General features: G+C 49.8%; 1 protein-coding gene across 1 annotated transcript in view; it reads right to left on the bottom strand.

Annotated features, from left to right (window-relative positions):
• LOC147729843 (schlafen family member 13-like) overlaps positions 1-21,257 on the bottom strand; it is a 239,798-nt gene that overhangs the window by 170,783 nt on the left and 47,758 nt on the right. The window lies entirely within an intron of this gene.

Genomic DNA, 21,257 nt, shown 5'->3' on the forward strand with positions numbered 1-21,257 from the left:
ATATAGTCGATGATGCTTTACAAGCCTTAGACCAAAAAAGATCATGTCTACTCATCCTCCTAGACCTATCAGCTGCATTCGACACGGTGAATCATGTAAAATTACTGAACAGGCTCCAGGACAGGATGGGAATATCAGGTACGGTGCTGAAATGGTTTGAATCCTTCCTTCAGGATAGAACACAAAGATTTTTAGTCAATCTATCTCTTTCAACTTCATGTCCTAACACGATTGGAGTACCTCAAGGATCCACATTATCTCCATCACTGTTCAATATATATATCGAACTGCTCACAGAAATTCTTCTAAACTCCAAAATGTCCTTTCACATGTACGCAGACGACACACAGATATACCTCAAGATCTCGTCGTTGGAAGACATCAGGTTAATGAATGAGGCCTTAGAAATGACATTACAATGGTTAACAATCAATCATCTAAAACTAAACGCTCAAAATACAGAATTCCTTCTAATATCTCCCTCAAAGAAACACACAGAAGTTAAGGAATGGGCTAGAATGATCACGGCGCTTAACTGCACCCCTACCTTAGTCGACTCAGCTAAATCACTAGGAATAACACTTGATGAGAACCTGGATATGAAAGAACATATCAAGGCAATGGCAAAAAGTGCCCGTTTTCACCTGAACTGCTTCAGAAAGGTGAAACCCTTCATTTCAAAAGCAGATCTTAAGCTGTCAGTCCAATCATTGGTCATTTTGAGGATTGAATATGGGTGCACTACGTCAGCAGGCTTATCACAAATCTCCACAACACCTCTAAAAGCCTGCTTCAACGCAGCGGCAAGACTTATCACCGAGTCAAGGAAGTTTGACCATATCTCTCCACACCTAAAAGCATTAAACTGGCTACCGTATGAAGCCAGAATTCAGCTAAAAATGGCATGTATCACCCACAAAGCGCTTCAATACAACACTCCAAGATATCTTGCCCAGCAACATCTAAAAGGGAAACGAAAATATTTCTAATGAGCAAATTCCTCCCATTGCTCTAGATCGATCTTCTTTATCCCAGTGACAGAGTTAAGTCCAAGACACTTACTCATAAGAAGTGAAAAGAATCACAAACGCGGAGTAGGTCTTACTCGAGGATATAATCCAGGGATGGAGAAGTTGGAAATCACATGACAAGATACAGGACAAGTGAACTTAAATCCTAACAACCAAATCTACCTCATGTCACGGACCATACGTTGTTAACCCGATGTATAGATCCACTATTATCTTGGAAGACTGCCTAGACTGGTACTTTACTAATCCTGGTATTAGATTATTAAGAATATAGAACACATCAGAAAGATCATTTAAAATCTTTCGGCAATCAGGAAATCGCACTATAGAGATAGTTTTATTTCAAGAAGTTAAACTCATACTCTGTATATATTGTGTTCACTGTATTTTTTTTTTGGTTCTCGATATCCTGAGGTTTGCACACGTAAATTATGTTGTAAACCTTCCTTAAAAAAATGTTGTCTCAGTACTACCTCATGCTATGTAAAGCGCTTTGATACCCATGGGTCTTGTTCGCGCTACACAAAACTCTTTAAATAAAATAAATAAAATAAAACTATGGCTCAATATTATGAGCGACAGGAACAGGAGGTGAAACGCATGGGAGATAAAAAGGTTAAAGAATTAAAGACAAAAGTTATTTTGCGCAAGTATATCGTCCACTATTTAGGTAAGGGACAATTCCTCAATGGTTCTTGAATCGCCAGAAATATTTGCGGGTCTTGAATACACATTAACCAGCGAGAGCCTAGATGCGTTGGGCCACTCCAGAAGAACGCACTGGACATCCTCTGATAGTGTATTCAGGGGCTTCGCCTTGCAGCCCAGGTGGACACCAACCCAGACTGCAAGGCCCCCCGACGGGCATCCCTTTCCCCCCCACCGTGCCGGGACGAAAAAAGAGGCATAGTCAGTACGTGTTTTCTCCTCTCTAGCCCAGGTTTCCAGGAAAAAACAGACATCGTTCCTATCTATGAACGATCCCCACTCTGGACAGTCCATCTTATTGGCCAACCCTGCCAAGTTCCAAGACAGTATGAGTAGGGAGCCTAAATTGGTGTTATTATCGGCTCCCCCCCTAGGATTTATGAGACCCATTATGTTGGATTTCACCGGTTCCTGCGTGCCCTGCTCAATAGATACACGGTTTGGGTCACTACCCAAACTAAGCTGGTCGGTAGTAACAAGGGATAAACATACCGATCGCCTCATATTATTGCTCTCTGCCAGACAACTACCTTATGACCTTTCCGCTTGAGAACGTACTGCCCCCCCCACTAGACTTTGAAAGCATACCACTACAACCCTCCATTTCCATGCAATCACCAGCCCCCAGATACTTAGAATGTAGTCAATCTACCATGTCTAGGCAACTATAGCGATTATAGTTGCAGAGGGTGTCAGGCTCGTGCATAAGGCCCGTCCTACCCAGATTCCCCCTAGTCCCCCCTCTGAGTTCCACTCTTACCCATCCATCATCCGCCCCCCGGTTCTCACTCAATTGGGCTGGTGGATAAAAAAAGGACTGTGGGAGGGACTGGATGGTAGTGTCCGGTTCACGGTTCGGCCATGCGCATATGTGAGAGACAGTTCTGGTATCCCTAAAATTCACCAGCACGCAATTACCACTCATCGTTTTGGTAGTGTTGCCTACCCAAGGGAACTGCTTACCATCAAGATCTCACTCGAGATTTGGGGGACGGGGGGGAGGGAGGGGCCTGTTCTTATTCAGCCAGCTGACTACCTTATTTTTAAGTGATATGAAAGGTTGTCTGGCCGCCGCCTCTAGCACAGGGACTCCCGCTAGGACAACTACAAGGGGGCTCGCTTCAGGGGGCAAGTCAGGCGTTTGTTTTTTCCCATTAATACTACCCTCTTGCGCTTTCTGTTCTACTAGTGAATCAGGCTTCCTGGTTAGCAATGGGGCATTCACTTGTGGCCGGGGACAGGGGTTCCTACTGGGAAGACACTGCAGTGCCGGGATCAAACTAACTGTGGAGTGGGTGCTGACTAACTGCGCCCCCCGCCCTGGCTTATCTCCTTCCAACTTCTTTTTAGGTTTAAAGCATTTTATTGAGACATTCACAAATAAAAAGGAACAGTTGTCACAAAGAAGCAGTGCTTATGGTACAACCATATAGTAGCGCACCAGCGCGTAAGGGCTCTGCAAACGTAACGTCCATCCAAATGTGATGCTTGGCGCGTATGCTGCAACAAAGAACTTCAAAAATAAACAAACCCCCCCCAAACTCCCCCTCCCTTTCCCAACTCCTCGAACCCCCCCTCTCCTCTCCCGTTCAGTGCTACGGTCTCCCTCCCACATCAACCCCCCCAAGCCGCTCCTCCCTCCCAGCTGCCCACAGTCCTAGGCGCGTTGGTCATCTGAATCCGCTTGTGAAGTCAATCTCAACAATCTGAGATATCGGGGGCATGTAAGTTCTGTAAATTCCTTCACAAGTAGTGAGTGAAACGGCTGCCACAGGTCATTAAACTGCTCCTCCTCCCCCGCCACCATAAGCGACAACTTTTCCATTCCCAGGACATGCCATAATCTATGCAACCAACCTGTTGTGGAGGGGAGTGTGGTGGTGCACCAGTGAATAAGTATATTTTGAACGGCAGAGCCCAGTGCTATCGCAATTTGCCTCCCTTTACGAGACCGCAGAGGATACATTAGCCCATTGGGTAAGCCCAACAATACGTATGCAGGGAAGCGAGGCAGTTCAATGTTGAAGTTTGAGTTAATCTCATCCAGGACTTCCTTCCAGTAGGGGCACAGTAGAGGGCAGTCCCATAAAACATGAGTGAGGGTGCCTATCTGCCCGCAGGCCCGCCAGCAAGTGTTCTCGATGTTGCGATTCATCTCATGCAGTCTCTGTGGTGTGTAATACCAATATGTGGACACTTTTGTGAATGTTTCTGTAAGCCCAGTGTGGTATGCAGAATGGCGTGCTCGGTAAAAAATGTGGTCCCACTCCGTGTGACTTAAGGTTCTCCCCAGTTCTCGTTCCCAGCGTGCCCTACCTGGGTTATAAAGACAAGAGGAGGAAGGCTGCAAGAATTTATATAGATCTGAGATGAGTTTCGTGTCTGAGGTGCGTGTTACAAGCCATTTCTCATAGGGAAGTCAAGTCAAGTCAAGTCAAATAATTTATATAGCGCGCTACATACCCAGAGGGTCTCAAGGCGCTTGAGGAAGGGTGGGGAATTACTTGTCGAATTTGCTTTCTGAATGCTAGGTGGTTTTGAGTGAGGCGAAGGTGAGTGGGAAGTGAGTTCCAGGTTTTAGCTGCCAGGTAGGAGAAGGATCTTCCTCCCATGGTGGTTTTGTTGATGCGAGGTACAGCAGCAAGGGCTTGGTTAGAGGAGCGTAGCTGGTGGGAGGGGGTGTAGAAGGAAAGTCGTGTGTTGAGGCATTCGGGTCCGAGTTCGTAGAGAGCTTTGTGTGCGTGGGTAAGGAGGCGGAATGTTATTCTCTTATTGACGGGGAGCCAGTGGAGGTTTTTCAGGTGACTAGTAATGTGGTCTTTACGTGGGATGTCTAGTATGAGTCTGGCTGATGCGTTCTGGATGCGTTGGAGTTTTTTCTGAAGTTTTGCGGTGGTACCGGCGTATAGGGTGTTGCCGTAGTCCAGGAGGCTTGTGACCAGCGCGTGTGTGACCGTTTTTCTAGTTTCGGTGGGGATCCAGCGAAATGTTTTTTTGAGCATGCGAAGAATGTTGAAGCAAGATGATGAAACGGCGTTGACTTGTCTGTTCATCGAGAGTGTGGAGTCCAGGATGATGCCCAGGTTCCGTGCGTGGTCTGTCGGGATGGGTGCTTTTCCAAGGGCCTCTGGCCACCAAGAGTCATCCCAGGCGGAGGGGGAGGTACCTAAGATAAGGACTTCTGTTTTGTCAGAGTTCAGTTTCAGACGGCTGTGCTTCATCCATTCGGCTACTTCTTTCATCCCTTCATGTAGGTTGGTTTTGGCGGTGTCCGGGTCTTTGGTGAGTGACAGGATCAGTTGAGTGTCATCAGCGTAGGAGATGATGTTGAGGTTGTGTTGGCGTGCGATGGTTGCGAGGGGGCTCATGTATACGTTGAAGAGGGTGGGGCTGAGTGAGGATCCTTGTGGCACGCCGCAGATGACTTCAGTGGCCTCTGACTTGAATGGTGGAAGGCGGACTCTCTGAGTTCTTCCGGTAAGGAACGAGGTGATCCATTCCAGTGCTTTACCTTGTATTCCTATGTTTCTGAGGCGTTGTAGGAGGGTGTTATGACAGACTGTGTCGAAGGCTGCGGAGAGGTCGAGGAGGATGAGGGTGACTGTGTCTCCATTGTCCAGTAGAGTTCGAATGTCGTCTGTTGCTGTGATGAGTGCGGTTTCAGTGCTGTGTTTGGCTCGGAAGCCGGACTGTGAGGAGTCGAGGGATTTCTTTGTTTCGAGGAAGGCGGCGAGCTGGTTGTTGACAGCTTTCTCAATGACTTTGGCCGGGAATGGTAGGAGCGATATGGGGTGGTAGTTTTTGAGTTCGGTGGGGTCAGCTGTGGGTTTTTTCAGAAGGGCGCAGAGTTCGGCGTGTTTCCAGCTTTCCGGGAAGGTGGCGGAGTTGAGGGAGCAGTTGATGACGTCTCGGAGGTGTGGTGCTATGATGGAGTCTGCTTTGTTGAAGATATGGTGAGGGCATGGGTCTGTGGGGGATCCCGAGTGAATGGAATTCATCAGGCGGATGGTGTCCTCAGAGGAGATAGGGTTCCAGTCATTGAGGATGTTCAAGGGGGGTGAGGGTATGGCAGAAGGTTGGGAGGGTTGGTCTCCGGGTTGGTTGTCGAAGCTGTTGTGGATGTCTGCGATTTTGTTGTGGAAGAACGAAGCTAGGGAGTCGCAAAGGGTTTGAGAGGAAGTGATGTCGCTGGAGTTGCCAGAGGGGTTGGTAAACTCTTTGACGATGTTGAATAATTTCTTGCTGTTGTGGGCGTTGTTGTCTAGTCGTTCTTTAAGAGCTGCTTTCTTGGCAGTCCGGATCAGTTGATGGTGTGTGCGGGTGGCGTTTTTGAAGGCGTCCTTGGTGCTGGCGTTTGGGTCTCTTTTCCAGGCCTTCTCGAGGGAGCGACAGAGTTTCTTGGATTTCTTAAGATCATCGTTGAACCAGGAAGCGCTTTTGTAGTCTTGCTTAATTTGACGTTTTTTCAAAGGTGCTAGGTTGTCGGCGCTGTTGGTTATCCATTGGGTGAGGTTAATGGCTGCTTGGTTGGGGTTCGAAGAGAGGGCAGGGGGGTTTTGAAGAAGCGATGAGGAGATCTGGTCGATGGTGATTTTGTTCCAGTTTCTTCGCATAGTAGGTTGAGGATGGTTGTGGGATGTGGTCTTTTTGTAGACAAAGTGAACGCAGCTGTGGTCCGTCCAATGGAGAGCTGTGGTGTGACTGAAGGAGATATGTTTGCTTGAGGTGAAGATGGGGTCGAGTGTGTGACCTGCGTAGTGAGTGGGGGTGTTAACAAGTTGTTTGAGTCCAAGGTTGGCGAGATTGTCCAGAAGGGTGGTGGCGTTGCTGTCGTTGCTCTTTTCCAGGTGAAAGTTGAGGTCTCCCAGTAGAATGTAGTCCTCGGAGGGGAGGGCGTGTGGTGTGATGAAGTCAGTGATGTCATCACTGAATTGTGCACGGGGTCCCGGTGGCCTGTAGAGGAGGGTGCCTCTGAGTGTGGTCTTGGGGTCGGTGTGGATCTGGAAGTGGAGGTGTTCGGCGCTAGCGAGGTTGACGTCTGAGCTGGTTGAGATTCGGATGGAATTCTTATGGACAATGGCGATGCCTCCTCCTGTTTGCTTGGTGCGGTCCTTACGGATGATCTTGTAGCCTTCCGGGATGGCAATGGTGATGTCTGGGGCTGAGGAGGCGTTCATCCATGTTTCTGTTAGGAAGGCGACGTCCGGAGAGATGGTGTCTAGTAGATTCCAAAGTTCGATGGCGTGTCTGTGGACTGAGCGGGTGTTGAGTAGGATGCATTTTAGGTTGTTGGTGTCAGATCTCTGTTTGGTGTTCGTGGATGTGGAGTTGGTCTTGGTGCTGTCGTACTTGCAGGAGTTGCATGTGAAGGGTCCATGGGTGTGTCCGGGGGCGGCTTGGGCGCAGTTAGGGAGGCGGCTGGGATTTAGGGCTAAGAGGGTGGAGGCGTCGTATATAATGCGGGGGGGATGGGTGGGGCGGGGGCCAGGGGGACTGGCGCTAGGCGCGGGCCAGGCGTAGACGGGCTTACCTTTGGCGCACCTTCGGCGCGACTGGGGCGCGAAACGCTGCGCGAGAACGCTGCGCGCTGATGCATTAGTCATATATGGATAGTGGAGGGGGCGGAGCGTGGGAGGGGCAGCAGGGAGGCGGGAGCGAGGTTCAGGGAGGGTCAGGGACGGTCAGAAAATCAACAAAATGGCAGTCTGGTAAACAAACGTTACGAGCGTCTCAACCAACAAAAGCCACAATAAAAATTGAGCGCTATGCAGGGCAAGACTATCTCAGGCCAGCAGAGGAAAGCGCTATATCAGGTGAAGCCAGAAAGCGCTGTGCAGGGCTAATCACTAATCACCACACTCGAAATGTTATTCTATTAGGCAGCAGGGCACAGCAGTGTCACAAAGCGCGGCGCAGCTTTAAATTCCAAAATGAAATGAAATGCGAGGCAGAATTCAGCAGCAATAGGTACGATACCAGCCAGGAGAGGAGAGGAGGAGGGGAAGCGACCGTTTCTGGTGTTAGCAGACTCACGCACCTGTGGCTGCAGCGCCCAGTGGCGCACCTGCATGTATCGCAACCATTCCGTTTCGGGCAATTGGTATTCCTTCCTGAGGTCTGGAAACGGAATGACGCCGTCCTGAGTATATACGTGAAATAGCGCTCTGCATCCCGTAGCTCGCCAGCGCACAAAGGCCCCCGGTTCCATTCTGGGATGAAAATCCGGGTTGTCAACCAATGGTGTGAACGGCAAGGGGAAGGTAGTGAGTGCATGCATCGCGTTGGTGGCGTCCCACACTCTCATCGGGACCCGTGTGATAAAAGACGCGTATAAGTTGGGTGGGCGATGTGCCCTACGTAAAAAGGGCACCTCTTGCAGAGTCCGGCCCGCCACCGCCTGGTCTTGAAAAAGCCAGTGTTTGTCAGACTCCCACTTGCTCCACTCCACCAGGTAGCGTAATTGAGCTGCCTGAAAGTATTTGCGTAAGTCCGGTACCCCCAGCCCCCCAGCCTCAGGTGCCAGTGTGGTCAGGGCCCTCTTAAGCCTGGGATTGCGACCCTGCCATATGAAACGTGCAATGTCCGTCTGAGTCTGCTGGAGTCATCCTTTCGGGGGCTGAAGCGGCAGGGCCCGGAACAGGTATAGCGCCTGCGGCAGGATGGTCATCTTCACCGCGGCTATTCTGCCCAACCAGGACAAGGTGCCCTTGCTCCAACGACCCATTTCCTCTTTTATTTTCTTACCTAGGGCGGTATAGTTAGCGGTCACCATTGCGGGCAATGTGGGTGCCAGAAGTATGCCCAGATAGGGCACCAGATCTTTAGACCAGTGCATGGGGAACCGGCCCTGCAAGTCAGTTCTAGTGACAGCATTCAATGAAACGTCAAGGGCCGCCGACTTCCCCATGTTCATTTTGCAGCCCCGTCGGCAGCAAAGGTCTCCAATTCATCGATGCACGCTGGAAGTGCCCTCCCTGGATCTGCTAGTGTCAATATGATGTCGTCTGCATAGAGGCTAATGGTGTGAGTATACCTCCCCATCCGTATTCCAATCGCATTCAGGTTTTGGCGTATCCTCTGGGCGAGGGGCTCCATATAAAGTGTGAATAGAAGCGGGGACAGTGGACACCCCTGCCTGGTGCCCCTTTCTATCGCGAACTGTTGGGAGCTGCAGCCATTAACCCACACCACTGCCGATGGGAATCTGTAGCAATTGAACACCAGGGTGCGAAATTTCTCACCTACGCCTGCTTTCGATAGGACCTTCTCCAGATATGGCCAATGCACCCGGTCGAAGGCCTTCTCCGTGTCAACAGCTAGCAGTATTCTCTCCCCGGGTATCCGGGAGGCCTCTCTAGGATATGGACCACCCTCTTGGTGTTATCCACCGTTTGCCTCCCGGGGACAAATCCCGCCTGATCTGGGTCCACGAGTCCCGGGAGATGAAGTGCCAAACGGGCCGCAAGGATCCCAGTATACAACTTGAGATCGATATTCAAAAGAGAGATCGGTCTGTAGGAACTACATTGCGTCCGGTCTTTCCCCGGTTTAGGGATGACCGACACTGTTGCTCGGAGTAGATCTGGAGGGATAGCTCCCGGAGTGGAGAAGGAGTTAAAGAGGCACGTGAGGATCGGGGCTAACACGGGGCATAATGTTTTATAGAAAAGTGATGTGTAGCCGTCCGGGCCCGGAGCCTTCCCGTGTTTAAGCCTGAAGATGGCTGTAATCACCTCCTCAACTCGAATGTCCCTTTCGAGGTATTCCGCCTGTTCTGGAGTGAGAGAGGGAAGGTCAGCCGAGGTCAAATAATCCGCTTCTGCCTGTGCCGACGGGGGTTCGCCCGTGTAGAGGTCAGCATAGAAACGGCGGAAGCCCTCTGCTATCTGGCTATCCTCCGTAGCCATCACCCCAGCAGATATCGATAGCTCCTTCACCAAGTGCCTTTGATGCGCCTCCCGGAGCTTGTGCGCCAGAAGCTTGTCTCCACCCGTGTAATATGCGTGCTTCAAGCGTATGCAGCATATTCCGCCCTATCCATATCTAAAGCTGACAGGAGTTTCCTCGCCTTTTAAGTTGCTTCCAGATTCTGGGAGCTCCCGTCCTCTGGTGAACCTGTTCCAGCTCTCGCACTTTACAGGTGAGTTCATCCCGCTTTTGCTGTCGTTCCCTATTCTCCGCGGAGGAAGTGGCAATGAATTCCCCTCGGAGCACTGCTTTCAGTGCCGCCCACTGTGTCGCCTGGGTGGTATCAGCATTATCATTGTGCGTTTGGTAATCACGTATCGAGTCATGGATGTGCTTCACCACCGTCTTTTTATGCAAAAGAGTATCCCTGAGGCGCCAGACCCCACGCTTGGGCGACATCGGTGGCAACTGAAACGTCCCTGTGACAGGGGCGTGGTCCGACAGAGAGAGAACCCCTATCTCGGAAGCTGTGGCCAAGTCACAGACCGGCCCCGTGACTAACAGATGGTCCAGCCGTGCATAGGTCTTATGTGCGTGTGAGTAATAGGAATAGTCTTGGGTGGTGGGGTGGAGACGGCACCAGAGATCGTGGAGATCTAATTCCTCCAACTAGCTTCTGCCCACCTGCGAAATGTCCCCTGTCTGCGGATATCTCTGTGTTAACCTATCCAAGGAAGAATCGAAGACCATGTTCAGGTCCCCCCCTATAATTATGTGCCTGTCTGGGGTGGCGGTGATATCCACTATGGCCGAATGAAGAAATCTTTCTTGGTGTTCGTTGGGGCTATATACCGACCAGATGGTGAATACCAGACCCCCGGACTTAACCATATAAGTGAGGAGTCTACCTTTCTGTTCAGCAAATTTATGTAGGACCTTCCCTTTAAATGTTCTGGACACTAGGATTGCTACCCCGGCTGTCTTGGTAGTGTTGGAGGAGAAAAATTGTGTGGGGAATTTGTGAGAGCGCATCCTCTGACAGTCTCGGGCCAGGAAGTGAGTCTCTTGCAGGAGACAAATGTCTGCGTGTGTGTTTTCCAGTAGGGATAGCACTGCCGTCCTCTTGACAGGGTTATTTAACCCTTTCACATTAAGGGTGACTAATTTAAGGGCTGTCATCTGTGTGGGTGAAACCAAAGTTCAAGCAGTGAGTCACGGCCCAGGAGGGGCGGCTCTGGTGCAGATAGCGCGTAGGAGCATCGGAAGGCTAGAGCGAATGAATCAAAAGCACTGGACGGTCCCTGTCCCTCCCCCCCCAGCTCCCCTCGAACTTCCCCCAAACTACCTTCCCCCTCCCCCCTCCCCGTCTCCCTCTACCCCCCAAAAAACCCTCATGCAAACAACCAAGCACCCTCCTCCCCCTCCCTTCTTCAGACCCCTGAAACCCCAACAAATTTCAGTCCCAGTCATGTCCAGCGGACAAGTCTGTGGTGAGTTACCAAAGTGGACGTCCGGCCACTTACTCCTCCTTCCTCCTCCCCATGGCCCCCCTCCTCCCAGGACCCAAACCTGCTACATCAGTAAGGCTGTGGTGTTCTCCCCCCGGAGCGTCGTTATGCTGTCAGCGCTACAACACCATTGGAAGCAGTGTCTCTGGCCGCTTCGGAAACTGCGTTCGCCATGCCAGTTCTAATGGTAGGCGAGTCTGGTCTTCTGGGGTTGGCGGGCACCCATCTCCGCGATACCCTCTGCCAGCTGTCTCTGGGGCCGCGTCTCTGGCTCGGTGTAGTCGTTTCTTCCTCCTCCGCCGTGATCCCCAGAACCTCGCACGTTTCCTGCAGTGATCGCAGTTGGTGCATCGTGCCGTTCCATCTGAAGATGAGGCGGAAGGGGTGTCCCCAGGCATAGGATGTTTCATGCTCTATCAGAAAGTCAGTGGCAATCTTAAATGATTTCCGCCTCTGGAGGGTGATGGCGGACAAGTCCTGATACAGGGCCACAGAGTGACCACGAAAAGTGAATGAGGGTTGCTTCCGTGCCTCAGCCATGATGCGTTCCTTCAGTGGAAAGTCCGGGAGAAACGCTAGGATGTCCGGTGGTGGCGCTGATGCTCGTCGTGGCGGTCCTACCCTGTGTGCTCTATCGATCCGGACTGGGAACTCCGCTGGTTCGCCCAGGATTGCCCTAAACAGGTCTCGCAAGTAACCAGCCACATCCGAGCCCTCTTCTGTAGACGGAATTCCCCGGACTCGGATGTTGTTTTGTCGTGACCTGTTTTCAAGGTCCTCATTGTGCGTTTGCAGGTCCAGATGCTGGTCTCTGAGGCACAACACCTCCTGTTGCAACTGCACGATGTCCTCGTCGAGATGGTGGTTCGTGCTCTCCACTGTGGCTACTCGCTCCCCCAATTCATCCACCTCTCTGCGCACCTCCCGAACTTCTCCCGCCACTTCCTGCTTTAGTGTCTGAAAATCGTCTCTGAGGGTGCTAAACAGCGATTCAAGGAACGATCTAGTGACAGGTGGTTCCCCTCCACTCGCACCTTGCGATCCTCCGGCTGAGCTTGGAGACGGTTGCCCCCTGTCTCTTCTCTGCTGGGGCCTGTTAAGCATTTCGGGGAGAGTGCGATCTCCTCGTTTGGTGCCTTTGCCGGACGCCATCTTGGAACGAGTGTAGGCCAGTTCTCCCCGTCTCCTCGGCTCGACACTCCCTGCCCCGTGGGTGCTTTCCTGGGCTAAGTAGGGGACTGTCGGTCGTCACCAGGGGCAGTTTCGAGTACATCCGAGAAAAGCGCTTCCAGCACCGTCGTACTAGGCTTCCGCCGCGGCTGCGACGGTGGGTGCCATTACATCGCTCACCCTTCCGTTAGGCCCCGCTGTTCTCCGGTTGTCGCGGGCTCTGCTGGGCACTCCGTTGCGTGGAGAGGTCAGATCGCTCCGATGAGACCCCACTCGGACACTGGTTTGTGGGCCGCAACTGCGATCCGCGATATCGCCTCCGTGCCCGTCGTCTCCGCCAGACCTCGATCTCCCCGGGCGGGGTAAGCACTGTGGGGCCCACCGGATCGCCCCGGAACCCCTCAGTTGCGTTTGCTGACGGAGGCCTCTCAGGCCGCCCCTGCCGCCGTCCACTCCAGTCCAGCCGTGCCTTGTGTTGCAAAATCAGCAGCCGGTGGTCGGTCAGCGTGCGTCAATGCAAGCTCCGGGACCTCCAAGTCAACCGGGTTCTCCGTTGCGTCTTATGTTCGCCTACCAAGCCGGAGGGGGCTCCAGGGGGGACCGGGCATGCAAGACTCGACGTGGAGCCCCGGGGTCCGCGCCCCTTCCGCTCCAGTTCTCTCCCAGCGGGCGCTCAATCGAGCAGGCCGAAGCCGCGACCCCGAGCGCCGCCCACAGCTGCTCCGGTGGAGCAGGCCCGCCGGTCTCCGCTAGTATTCAGGGCCGTTCGGGCGCTGTGGAGCAATACCTCCTCCGGCGGTGCACGCTGATCGGTGGTGGGCGTGGAGTGTGGTCGTTCCTTCGCCTCCCGACGTGCTTCGTGGGCCGGCCGGCCTCTTTCTCCTCCGACTCCCGGTCCGGACCTCCAACGCCGTCCGACGGGCTGTCCTGAGGCCAATTTAAGACCAGTTCCAGACCAGGGTCTTCACGTCTGGTTACGCCACCTCTCCCTGCGCTGCTAAGCTCTGGCGGGGGGAGAAAAAGCTATCTTTTAGGGCTTAGGCCTAGTCAGATCGGGAGCTGCGAGAAGAAGCGTCCTCTCACTCCACCATCTTGGCCACGCCCCCCCAACTTCTTTTTAACCATGCTCAGGCTATCAACAGCCCCAGTTGTAGCCTTCTCAATACTAGACAATATTGCTTCGATATTAGTAAGTCTAGCTTCTTGAGGATTGAGAGGGCGTCACTAAGTAGAAGGAGGGGGTGGGCGCGAAGAGGGCCAGCTGCGTCGGATCACTGCAGGCACGGCCTTCTGGTCCTCACAGTCCCGCGCCCTCGATGTACACTCCTCCGTTCAGCCCAGGTCGGCAAATCGGCAACCAAGCAGGGTTCGCACCAATGGTCCCAGCAGACAAATAAATAGATGGTCTCTACACCTGCAGACAACGGCTGCGAGCGGCACCCCTATCATCTACCAATCAGATGGTCCGGAACATGCTACGTGTCCTTCTTGCTTCCTCCTGTGTTCCTAGCACCTGCATCTTATCATAAAGATCAAAAACTGTTTAATGACATTTCCTTGAACGGATTTAAAAAACTATAAATAATGATGAAGTGGATCAAAATATCATATATTGACTTTATTTTGGGACTCTTTTTCATTGTTGGTGTGGCTTTGAATAGCAGGAAAATCAGGCGCTTAACCCGTGTAGTCGAGGCTGTGACTAATCAGACAGCAATGGCACTTGGAAATATTACAGAAGAACTCCAAATTAAGAGAATTGTGACTTTTCAAAAATGGTGCTAGACATGGTTCTAGCTGATGGCGCATGTTGCATGATCTGTAGTAGTTGCTGGGACTTTATCCCTGACCATGCTCTTTCTATTTATAATGCCATTTCCAAAATGCATAAAATAGCCACTGAGATACATCAAGATTCAGGAACATGGACCTGGGCTGGATGGTTCTGGAGTGTATTTTCTGTATGGGGCGTAAAAATGTTATCGGCCTTGTTCATAATTATTTCAATACTCTTCTCTTGTTGTTTATGTATCCAATGCGGACCAATGCTTTGTACCCTCTGTATTTCCACTGGTACTACTTGTCTACCATCTAAAACAAATGTCCAAAATGTAAATGCCCGTTTAGCAATAGACAGAGAAGTCAGCGCTATGATGCTGATTAACATACATGACATTTATCGTACCCCTTTTAAAGCATAAGAAAATGTCTTAGCGTATGCCAAAAGGGCAGTCTGTGGAAAACGTGTAATATTTTACTTGGCATAAGTGACAGCCATTTTGGCTGTGGTGTCCATTTAAGTTTCCTTCGTAGTTCTTTTGTCTTTTCACTCTGCTTGTGCTATCTATTTTAATTGACTTCCTGACTCAGCTAATAGCAATGTACGTGCTGAGGGTTGTAGCCACCAGTACACCTGTTAACTGTCAATCATTTACTGCTGCCATAAGCATTTCTGCTCCCCTTCCCACTTTGCTGACCATGTAGCTATTCATCTACCCTTGTTTGCTGATAGTTATTCATCTGCCCTTGTTTGCTGATAACTATTTCTAAAGCTTGTTCTTCCTATTTCTGTTCACATGCTTACACTGCACAAAACCTGTATAAAAAGGGCACTGGTTTGTGAAGCCAGCGTACTACCTCAGGCAGCACTCGAGAGTACTGTGTGGATCTGGTCCCACTCATGAGTGATTAATAAACTTTTTATTTATTTCCAACTCCAGTGCTGATCTCTTATTTTGTTGGTCTTTGAACCTGTGGACAAAAGGGTGACCCTGCACCAGTGTACCCCTTAAAAGGTATATTTCCACACTTCATGATGGCTTTCATCAAAGTACCATCGACTGAATACAAACCACACTATCTTGAATGGCTGTTCTTCAAAACTCACTACAGCTGGGTTGCATTTTCTTTAGGAATTTTCTGTGCCCTTTGACATTTATAGAGCATACTTCCACATAGGTAACCATCTGGACATTTCATACTATATATCCAAGAACCCAGTAACAAGTTCTCTGAAAGCATGAGACCTTTTCCCTGATCGTCAAACGGCTTGCATGCTGACCTATTGAAGGGACAAGAAAGTCAGCTAACTGGATATGTACATGTTTGCATTTCTATTTTAAATAGGCAGCTTTGGATGGGTTGTCATCTTTAGGTCCTGCAGATATCAGGGTACACGTTCTGGTGAATGCAGACTTAAGTCTAAGTCCAACTATCTACGAAGAGATTAAAAGAATGATTGAATTAATTTTAGCCACTGGCGATTGCTCAGGGTACGCTGCATTGTTGTTGACCACTGTGCCACTCTTGACAGTGACACGCTTTATGTAGCAGCTTTTGCTGGACTGTTCTTATTGGAAAGGAACCAGGACAGATTTACACATAGCTGGCTCCTGTCTGAGGTGGTATGCTGGTCATAAAGTAATGGACTGTATGGCAACCTACAATAAATAACAGTGGCTGAGATTATTTGAAAAAATCCACCAATCACCTTTTTCCTGAGGTCCTAGTTACACATTTCAGTGGGCTACAGAGGTCTCAAGTCTCAAGGAAAGCTCTGTATGTATCTTGGAGCTTGGTTTTTGTGATACCTTCAGCTAAGACCTATGCTAACCATACAAACATGAACAACTACAAAGAGTACCAGAGGGTCTAGAAACTGAAAAAGTTAAGGGGTGATAGACACCAGCCTGACAGTACAAAGCCCCTTGACTGACTGACCAGAAGCGAGGTGTGCTAGAACATCTCAGATGGATGAGGGGAAAAAAAACCATACAAACATGTCATCGTAAGCATGCCGCCAATGTTTTGCTGCAAAGTGATGTGGAACACAAGAACAGCTCACTTCAGCCATAAATCAAGAGGTCATGTGCATCCAGGACATGTTACCCAGTTATGAAGCCTGTGAAAATAGCATTTTTCTGTTTTTACTTTTTGCTTCTAATGACATTTGGGAACCCATATGGCCACAGAGGAACATGATTCCATTGAGTAGGTCCTGAAAGAATAAAAGGAAATTGCACTGGAAGTTTAGTTACTTACCCTTGGTAACAATCTTTCTGGTGGATACTCTATGTAAACGCAGATTGCTCACCTTGTGAATAATCCCCTGGCATGAGATTGGATCCAGAAACGTTTGGGGCAATTCTCCTGCATGTCACTAGGTGAGTCATGCAACTCCGTTTCAACATCGTTCTGCTCCCGAAGTGACCAGCAGACCTGTATATAAGCGCATACCATGCGCATTGAAGTCAATTGCTTTCTACGCTGTCCGTGCCCTCTGACACAGTGCCCACTTGCAAATTGGTATGACCAATGTTAAGATCTCTACATTGGGACCTTTTCAGGTGGGAAATAGTTCAGTTCACAGGATAAGGAGGTGAGAGGGTCGGTATGAAATTTGTGGTTAGATAGGAGTATCAACCAGAAAGATCATTACCAAAGGTAAGTAACTTTTTCTTCTGATGGATACTTCCAGCCACTGATTCCTCACTTTGTCGATAGATCCCATAGTAGTACCTCTTAAAGTGGTGGCTCTGTGAACAGGCTCAAACCAAAAAGCCCTGGAGGACAGAGCAGTTAAAGTACCGATGACCAAGTAGCCATCTAATAGATGTGCAGAACGGCACTCAGCATGTTAACACAGTGGTAGCAGCTTTGACCCTGGTGGGTTGAGTCCGCAAGCCATCTGTGGGCTGGTTCTTCATCAGCACTTAGCATATTTTTATGCAGAGAACAATACACTGGAAATGGTCAGTTTTGCACTTCTATGCCCTTTGCTCAAGAAACTCCGACAAAGAGCTGATCATCCACTTGATGTTCCTCGGTACGATCAATATAGAAGATTAATGCACTTTTAGGGTCTAATCGATGTAGTCTCTCTTTCCTCCTTAGAGGGATGAGGTAGAGCAAAGAATTCCGGAAGGGTGATAGCCTAGCCTGCATGAAAAGTAGTAAGAACGATAAGTAGCCCTTAACGGTACCCAAAGCAAGTCCTTGCTGGACTAGGACAGAACAAACAGAACTTGTGACAACTTTGCCTGTAAAGATACAATTTGTCGGGTGCCGTAATAATCCATACATTTGTTATTATGGCTGGCGAACACTGATTTAGTGGAGGAACACCTCACCGCCAAGATGACACCACCCACTTAGGGGTGCAGGTCAAAGGAGGTAAACTGTTGTGTCTCATGCTCATCAGCATGGAAAAGTTAAGTGTGCAGGCCCAAGTGCTAAACAATTCCCTGCTGCTGTGATAATAGATCCTCTCAGCGTGGCAGCTTTATCGGAGGGCAGATTCCCATGCCCAGGAGATCCGGGTAAAACACTCTACTGGCCCAATCTGGTGCCAATTGGATGACTTTGGGCTGGTCGCTCCTGATTTTCTTGAGAACTCAGGGCAGAAGAGGCAGTGGTGAAAGGCATACAGGGTGACCGGAGCTCCACTACAAAGGAAGGCATCTTAGAGAGATAGAGCGGCCTTGGAAAACTCCAGCGTGCAAAAGAGCTAACATTGCGCATTTTCTGTGTTGGCAAAAAGATTGAGCCAGAGCTATCTCCGTTGCTGACACAGCATGTGTCCCCTCTGGGTGCAATTGCCATTTGTAATCTGCTAGGCACCTAAGGCTGAGTTTCTCCACTGTGATTAAAGATCCCACCAGGTGGTTCACCACCAGAAAAAACCTTTGGCAATCCAGCCACTTCTGGTGGTGCAAGGCCTCCCGGCATAGGGTCCAGGACCCAACCCTGCACTAGTTGTAGTAGTGCTTCTTTGTGGTGGTGTTGACCGTGAGCACCTACACCAGCCTTTTGTTGATGGCGGGTGGGCAAGCATGCCTTAAACACAAACTGATTCTATCTCAACTTCAACAAACTGATGTAAAGTTGGGTCTCCGCCAGAGGCCTCTGATCTCCACCTCTCCTAGATGGCCTCCCCAAATCAGCAGAGATGCATCTGGGACCATCAGGTGTGGGTGGCTGAAGGAGAGGGTATACCATTGACCCATTCAAGATCCATCAGCCCCTCACTTCAGTTTTCTCAAAAACCAGGATACAATTCAAAGGATTTCCCCAATGTTGTGTCCAATAGGATTTTAGGCCTCACTGCAGAGCCTGCATTCCCCTATTACATGAGTCAACAACATGATGCAGGAGGCCAACAATCCCAGCAGCCTCAGAGTCATCTGCACCAAGATCCAGGACCTTGGCCCCAATGTCCTGGACTCCCAATCTGGGGGAAAGGAACAAAACCATCCTGTGTCCGGAATGACTCAGATGAAAGGAAGTGTCTGCAAATGTGTCAGGTGTGTCTTCTGCTCATTGATATAGAACCTCAACGATGTTAGGAGGTTTGCTGGCATCTTCAGGTGGTTGAAGATTGCTTCAAGTGATCCTGAATTCAACAGCCAGTTGTTGAGGTAGGAGGAAACTGGTACCCCCACCTCCGTAGATGTGCTGCAACTGCCACCATCACTTCATGAACACTTGAGGGGCACTTCTGAGGAGAAAGGAGAGCAATGTGAATGAAGAATTTTTCTGCCCAACATTGAACTGTATGTAGCGGCTGCGGGCCTGCAGAATAAGGAAGTGAAAATAAGCGTTCTACAGGTACAGGACTACCATGCACTCTCCAGGGTCTAGGGGAAACAGGACCTGGACTAGTGTGAAAATCTCGAATTTTGACCTTTCACAGGAAGGCACTGAAAGTGTGAAGATCTAAAATAGGATGAATGCCTCCTCTTTCGTTGGCCAAAGGAACTATTGAGAGTAACACCCAGTTCCTACTTTCAAGGCTGGAACCCTCTCTATGGCCCTTTTAGTAAAAAAGGCTTTACCTTCCTGCTGTAAAAACATCAGTTGGTTCTCGGTCAGACTCCCGGAAAGTGGAAGAAGGTGCAACAAAATAGTAAGGAATCAAAGGGCATAGCCCCAATAGACAATTTGGAAGACCCACATGTTTGCTGTGAAGACTTTCTACCCTTGGAGGAATTATCGTATGCTGCCTTCTACAAGTGGCTGTGTGTCAGCAAGGACATTCTAAAGCAGTTTTGCTGTGAGCCGCATGTTGTCCCTTGGGTCCTTAGTGTATTTGAGAGCCATGGCTACTGCCATAAAAGGGCTGAAAAACCTGTTGTGCTGGAGGATGGAGTCTGGAGTGGCGGAGTCTGGAGTGGCAGACGGGAAAATCTCTACCATAGCCAAGGACACGGAAAAATTGTTGGTGGAATTGCCTTGCGGGAGCATAAGGGACCTAGAAACTTGCTGTGGCTCTGCTCTTCTTTAACACTCCAAGGCACAATCCTCTTAGTCACCAAAAAAGCGAGATCCATCAAAAGGCATGTCCAGTAAAAATTCCTAGAAGTGCCTTGAGAAGCCTGAAGGTTTTACATAGCCATGGTACCAGACGGACACACTAGTTTCAATAGCAAACTCCAGACAATCAGTCGTATACAGTCTTGAGTGCATAACACATTTTGCCACATTGTGGTCGTCCTCAATAGCCTGCATAGGAGACACTCAAAGGTCTTACGGAATCATTGTTAAAACTTGAGCCACTATCTCCCATAGGAGGTGGTAGGAGACAACTGTCATAGACCGATCTCAGAGCAAGGTTAATGGAGCCAAACGTCTATATTCTTTGAGACTCCCAATCGGGGGGCAAGGGAGGGAGGAATTGGGAGAATGGTAGAGATGGCAATGAGATTGACCCTGCTGGTGGGCACCTGTACCACTAGTTTCCAGAGTGGGATACTGTGTTGGGAAGGCAGATCACCAGGTGCAGGACGTAAGCAAAATGTCTATTAAAGGGTGCTCTGAAGAGGGCTTATTCCAGGAGCCCGAGGGTGTCAGAAAGTGCCTCTTTAAATGGAAATAGTGACTCAGTGGGAGCCTGGCCAGGTTGTAAAGCTTCCGTCAATACATTAGCTTTCACCACCATGATTGGCAACTGTAGATTTAACACCTCAGCTGCCCTTTGCATCACTACAGCCCACTGGCATCCTGAAGGTCTTCATACCAGTTGTCGACATCACATTGGGAAACCTAATTGTCCCTGTCATCATAGTTGTAGTTTTTAGAATCTGTGCCAAAAAGGTTATTGAAAGTTTAGGCCCAACCACGTGGGAAAGAGATCAGAATCAGAGATGTTGCGCACCGGTAAGCCACTTTGGTCGAATTTGAAGCAGATTCAATTCGGATTCAGATAGCACAAAAGGCTGTATATCCTCACCGGGCATTGACAGAATCAAGTGGTACCAGCACAAGGGATGGCACTATAGCAATCACTGGAGTCGGTACTGAACGTGAAGCACTTTCCACAAACACAGAGGATACCAAAGGCAGACCCACCAGTGGAAGTCCGACTGCCGGCCCCTGCGGATCCTTGGGGCTTAAAGGCACAACAGAAGGAACCAGTGAAGTGTCGAAAATACACAGCATAGCCTCCCTGAATGCTTCTACTTGCTGCAATGTCACTGATGGACCTAGAAACTGAGGGTATGTCGGTACCAGACTGTGGAACGGCTCTGAAGGAAATCAGGAGCGAGACCAGAAGGCATACTCACCCCCTAGCAACATCCCTAGAGTTTGAGAGTGGCAGGAAGGGGAAGTTTCCTGCTTGGATTTGTTTGTGTTTTTTCTTAGATTTACCCGAATACTTTATGGGAATAGTAGGATCTTCCTTTTTACTTTGACCAGTCACAGCACGGTGTCTTCTTGTCTTTGGTGAGATAAGACAATGGCGACATACAGTTTGCTTTGCATTCCTCTATGGCCTTTGGATTCATCAGGGCACAGTCGCCATGCTTTAGAGTAGTGATTCGACCTGAGGTACCCCAAACAGAATTTGTGAGGGTCCGTCACAGACATGGTTGTGACAGTCCCTGCACGGTTTGAACCCTATGGTTTTGGGTGGCAACATTTCCCTTGCACACTG

The sequence above is a fragment of the Lissotriton vulgaris genome, chromosome 2_1 (assembly GCF_964263255.1).
Source record: "Lissotriton vulgaris chromosome 2_1, aLisVul1.2, whole genome shotgun sequence".
Lineage (NCBI taxonomy): Eukaryota > Metazoa > Chordata > Amphibia > Caudata > Salamandridae > Lissotriton > Lissotriton vulgaris.